Here is a 5,305-nt window from a genome sequence, read left to right as displayed (position 1 = left end):
CATAGTGACTCGGTAAGTCTCTGAAAAAATGAATCCTCTCTTCGTCCTATAATTGAAAGAGAGGAGCCCGCTAATGGTCGGCCGAGATCAAATTCCAGTAGAGAACTCCATGTCGCAATCAAAGCTTTCTCAAATCAGACATCTAGTCATTGATTTTCTGCTCACTTTGTAGCTCGCCGCTTGGGAGCAGGCGTCTTGAGATGCTTCGGTCAATCCTGCCAACGGAAACACCCCCCGTGTTAGAGACTGCAACACCATCAGGAGAGCTGCCGCCATCAACCCGAACAGGGCCGCCTTGCTCGAAACGTTCTCGCTGACGCCATCAGGAACGACGGCTCGGGTTAGCGGCAGCCAGGCCAGCAAGAAGAGTGAGGAGGGTGATTGAGGCGCTCAATTTGTGTAGTGGACAATTTCAAGAAGGCAATGTAAACTGTTGGTATTGGCTGTGAAAGTAAATCAAGGTGATGAGAATAAGGTAGCATTCATCCTCTCGAGGTCGGGGTTATTATAACATTCTCAAAGCTACCTGAAAGCCTGCCAACGAGTCAACATGGTATCGAGAGGATTCCAACGAAGCGGTAAATCGGCAATCAAACTGTTCCACTGCACCGTACCGGAGTTCATTCGAGCTTAGTGATGCTACTGTTGTTGATACAAAACCGCGCGGCGCCCTCAGCCGCACATGGAAATAAACTTGACACAGCTAGCGGACACCAGGGTTGGGGTGAGTTCTCATAGTCGGGAGACAACACACGGCGACTGAACCCTTGTGCTGCATAACATGACTCACTCTCAGACCGGCACAGGGAAGGCGAGACTGACTTCAGCCAGCTCGTGTAGTAGTTTCAAAACTTGAAGAGACCAAAGTCAGAATACAGGTTAAGTCTAGAAAGCGCTGTTCAGCCCACCGGATCGAGAGCGAGGTGCCGCCGCCTTAGGTGGGCTCGACAGCGAGGGCCAACGGCGGCTCAGAGGTACAGTGTACCTGGACGACAGAAACAGCGGGAAGCAAAAGGTAGGCGCAGCCGACCCACAGCGCCAGGCGCGCACCAGGGCAGATGACCAGGCCCTTCCACTCTCCGACTTACCCGTTGATCTTGGTGTGGGGCCACAGCAGCCCAACTAAGTGTCTTCGCCACTTAGTTGGCCCAAAAAATCCGGCACAGCCCAAAAAATCCGGCACAGCAGGGTCCTCAATTTGGGGTGCAAAATCAAGGGAAATTCTACGCTTCGCTTCATGGTGCCGTCAATGCGACTTCAAATAGCTAAAATATACATGTGATCAATAGCTGCGGATCACCTAAAGACGCAAGTAACAACGAAAAGTGAAAAATCACGTCTTTGGGCCTATTTAGGAGCTGCCGCCTTCCAGTCGAAGAGATAGGAAGACCGCGTTTGTGAGTCCAAATAGACGTATTATGTAGTAATTTCGCCTGTTGTGCGTCTCTGAGAGCTATTTTATCCATACCTGTGTTCCTGGAGCGTCTGCTGTATCTTGTTGGACGATCGGGTGCGCGGTCGAGGGCATGGTGTATCGACTACCGCTTCAACCGCTGCTAACGGCGGCGATGAGGAATATTCTCTTGCGTGTCGAGTAAATTGTCCTCGTCTTCATCGTCGGCGCCATCCTCACTATGTTTGTCAAGATCGAGGCCTGTGAAATAGACGGTATCGTCACTGCCGGGCAACGACGACATATCTGTAAGTGGGCGAGGTCGGGTCGCTGCGCGCGCCCTGACATCTCTGGCGGAGTTATTTCTCTTCGTGGTATCATAGAAAAGGATTCCTTGGATGGCTCTTTGAGCTCCCGCATGAGGGTATCGCAACTTTGCTCCAGAGTGTAGAACTCAACGTCTCGTCCGGACTCTAGCCAGGGCTTAAAGTTCAATGTCTTGACTCTGCCATTGACTAACTGCTTCTTCCCGACTTTATAGTCTTCTCGGATCTTCTGCATCTCTCCACGAACTCGTTTAAGATGCATCCTTATCTCCTGGCGCGTTTGAAGCCGGGTTTGCTTTGCCTGGAGCTCCTCATACTCCCGGGTGATGTCGGCCATGCTGGAGCTCGTGATAAACTCTCCGCGCGGCCTGACAATCTTGCCTCTCTTCATTCGATTCGCATACGCCTGGGTTCGGCTATTCTTATCGCTGACTATGCCCTGGGAATGTGACGCCATCGCGATAGACTCGGTGTTCACTTTCGCAAGAACCCGCAAGTTTTCTCGTGATGGCGAGCTCATGAGGGCCCATACCGTTGCCGGATATCATTGAGGGCATCCGCGGCGACTTGGAAACGCGTCTCCGAGGGTAGGAGCGAGGCGTATGCAGGATTGATCGGCTGCTGTTGTCGTAGCTGCTCGTGGAGGATCTTGGTGATCACCGGCGCTGGGTCGACAGGAAAGAGGCCTGTTTTTCAAATGCCGCCATAATGTTATGCCGCGTGAAGCCAGCCTCATATACGTCCTGAAAAGCTGTGAGGAAGTTGACCCGCGAAAATGATATGTTGCCTTCTGCGAGCGACTTCCGAAGCGCTTTCTGATGTGCTGACTTTAGTGGCTGGAATACCCCAACATCAAGCGGCTGCATGAGGTGGGTGGAATGTGGAGGAAAATAGCAATGATGATATCAAACTTGATACAATACTCAGCAAAGTCAAGGGTGGTATGCCCTGTAAAGCCATCCACAACAAGCAATCGGTAGATCTTCTCGTCGTCAGGCCGTTGGTTTGGCGGCGCCTCCACGCGACTCATCCCCATGTTGGGGCGCCGAAGATGCTCGTCACAGCCGAACCACTCTTCCAGCGAATTTCCTGACTGTTTTGCTTGCGCTGACGATGCCCAAGACCAGCAGTTGAAATGCCTTGCCCACTCAAGGTGTATCTCTGCGTTGGAAAAGCCAGTTGGCGACTGGGCAAACCGTACGCCTGTCATGATGTCGATGCCGGCCCAGTTGGTGGTAGGGTAATGTTGGAAAACAAGCCAGGGTGGAAGAGAGTCCCCCACTGCGTTAACTGAGGCAATTACCGTGCAGGATTCTCGGTTTGCTGGGTCTAAAACTCGGGGCCGGGTGCTCTTGACTCTAGTGGTGCGCGTGATGAGAACTTGGATGCGTTCTCGCAGGCACCCAATGCGTATTCCGGCCTCGTCTTCATTCCAGATCTCTGAACTGCCAATACGGTAGCTGGTGATGATTTCTCGAAGCTTTGAGTAGAAAAATTCGACTTCTTCTACCCGTGGGCTTCAAAGGACTTCCGGGCTCGTTCAACTGCTTTGAGATACGTCTTCGCGATCGCAGGATGACTTCCACGCCAATTGTCAAGCCAACTTGACGAGACCGGGCGGGCATTGGGATCTCGACGCATTCTTATTGCATTTGCAACAGCTTCAAGTTGCTCTCTCGTGGCGGGCATGCCGGTGCGTTCCATCCACTGTACATACGCAACCAGGGCGTCGTCTTCGTCCTCCGTCAGCGCCAATGGACGCCCTGGAGCACGGGAAAAGGGTTTCTTATGAAATTAATGGCTCTCTGTACGGATGAGCTCTTCACATTGTAACGGATGGCCGCATCTCGCACGGAAAGAGGCGTTCTTTTGGTGTTGTTGAGCGACGAACATCGGCTCTGGGGTCGCGACGAGACGCCAGAACGGCTTTTGCTGCCTCCAGGGTAGCCATGTTATCTGTCATAATGTATTCCGGCAAAAAGATACGTAAATAAAGTCAAGTTGCGCGAGAAAACGCGGTTGAGATGCATAGGGTTGACGTTTTGGAGGTGGGCTGCTGTGCCGGATTTTTTGGGCTGTGCCGGATTTTTTGGGCCAACTAAGTGGCGAAGACACTTAGTTGGGCTGCTGTGGCCCCACACCAAGATCAACGGGTATATACGTCGTTTTAAATCTTATAAACTAATTTACGAAAGTCCGTTTCTTAATACCTCTAAGACGGACGCTGCGGACCCGTTAGGCGGTCTAATATAAGCTCTTAAAATAGCCGGCCTCCCGCCTAATCTCGAGCTCTCTCTTCTTAACTTTTCCCCGTTAACTTACCCGCGCGCGTCTTGCCTAGTTACCCCTTTACTATAGCCCCGCGTGCTCCTCTATAATATCGCTAGGACGGCTACGTAACTTACTATACCGACTTCCTAAAGAGATTTACTTAATAGGAGAACGAGAAGCGGATAATTCGTAAGCCGGACGCCCTAAGCGCTAAGCAACGTATAGCTCTATATAAGCAGCTAAAGGATATATAATTCCTTAAACTAGACTACGCCGACGGTACTAAGATTAATATTGCTTATATTCTAGGGAAATAGAAGATATATAATTCCTTATACTAAGAAAGAGAGTATTTATACGCTAACGAATAGCTAGGTACTATAACGCTACCGAAACCGGATACTAGATAGAGGTAATTAAGAAACTTAATCGACTAATAGCTATAGACTTCCTCGACTACCTCTATAAAAGATAGAAGATTACGTCTAAGGGTATATCGTAGGAATATTAGCGTTAGTATAAGTAGCTATATAGTAGCGTAATAGGTTAGTACTTTAATAGGAATAATAATAGAGAGGTATAGAAGGTATATTATTAGTCCTACTATCTATATCTATATTAACTTCTAACGATAGTAATTCTTTAGTAGTATAATATTATTCTAGTTTCGAAATAGGGGCTTTAACCCCTTAATATTAATAGAAAACTAGTTCTTAGCACCGACGATCTCTTAGTTTTATAGACCTTTAACTTTACTTATAATAAAGGCGTCTTTACTTTTAAGCGGTATCGAGTCTAGCTCTTAGGCTACTACCTCCTCTTCGCTTTTACCGGCGCTTAGCCCGCGGAGATTATTAATAATAAAAAGAAAAAGCTAAAAGACAGAATATATAAGGATCTCTATAATCGCTAGGCCGTAAGTATTAAGGACTTAGATAAGGATAGCGATAAGCCTCTTAATAACGACTCTTATTTACTAGAAGATATACTTTACTAAGACACCGTTAGTCGCGGACGACCTAAATTACTTTAATACGAAGATATCGCCTTATTAATCGTTTATTATCTAGAAACTAGTATCGATATTCTAACTATAGCGGTTAAGTTTATTTATTATAAAGGAGTAGATAGGAAGCCTAAGCCGTCTATGCTAATCCGCTTATCCCTAAACCCTCCCTACTAAGCTAATACTAATATATATAGAACTATTTTCTTCTTTACTAGTATAAGAAGACTTATATTTTATATTATTATAGTTATCGTAAGTCTTACTATTAGCGACTAGGCCTTTAATGCCCTAAGCTTAATAACTATA

Source organism: Hirsutella rhossiliensis (genome assembly GCF_020360975.1).
Source record: "Hirsutella rhossiliensis strain HR02 chromosome Unknown scaffold00004, whole genome shotgun sequence".
Lineage (NCBI taxonomy): Eukaryota > Fungi > Ascomycota > Sordariomycetes > Hypocreales > Ophiocordycipitaceae > Hirsutella > Hirsutella rhossiliensis.
This window is presented reverse-complemented; position numbering follows the sequence as displayed.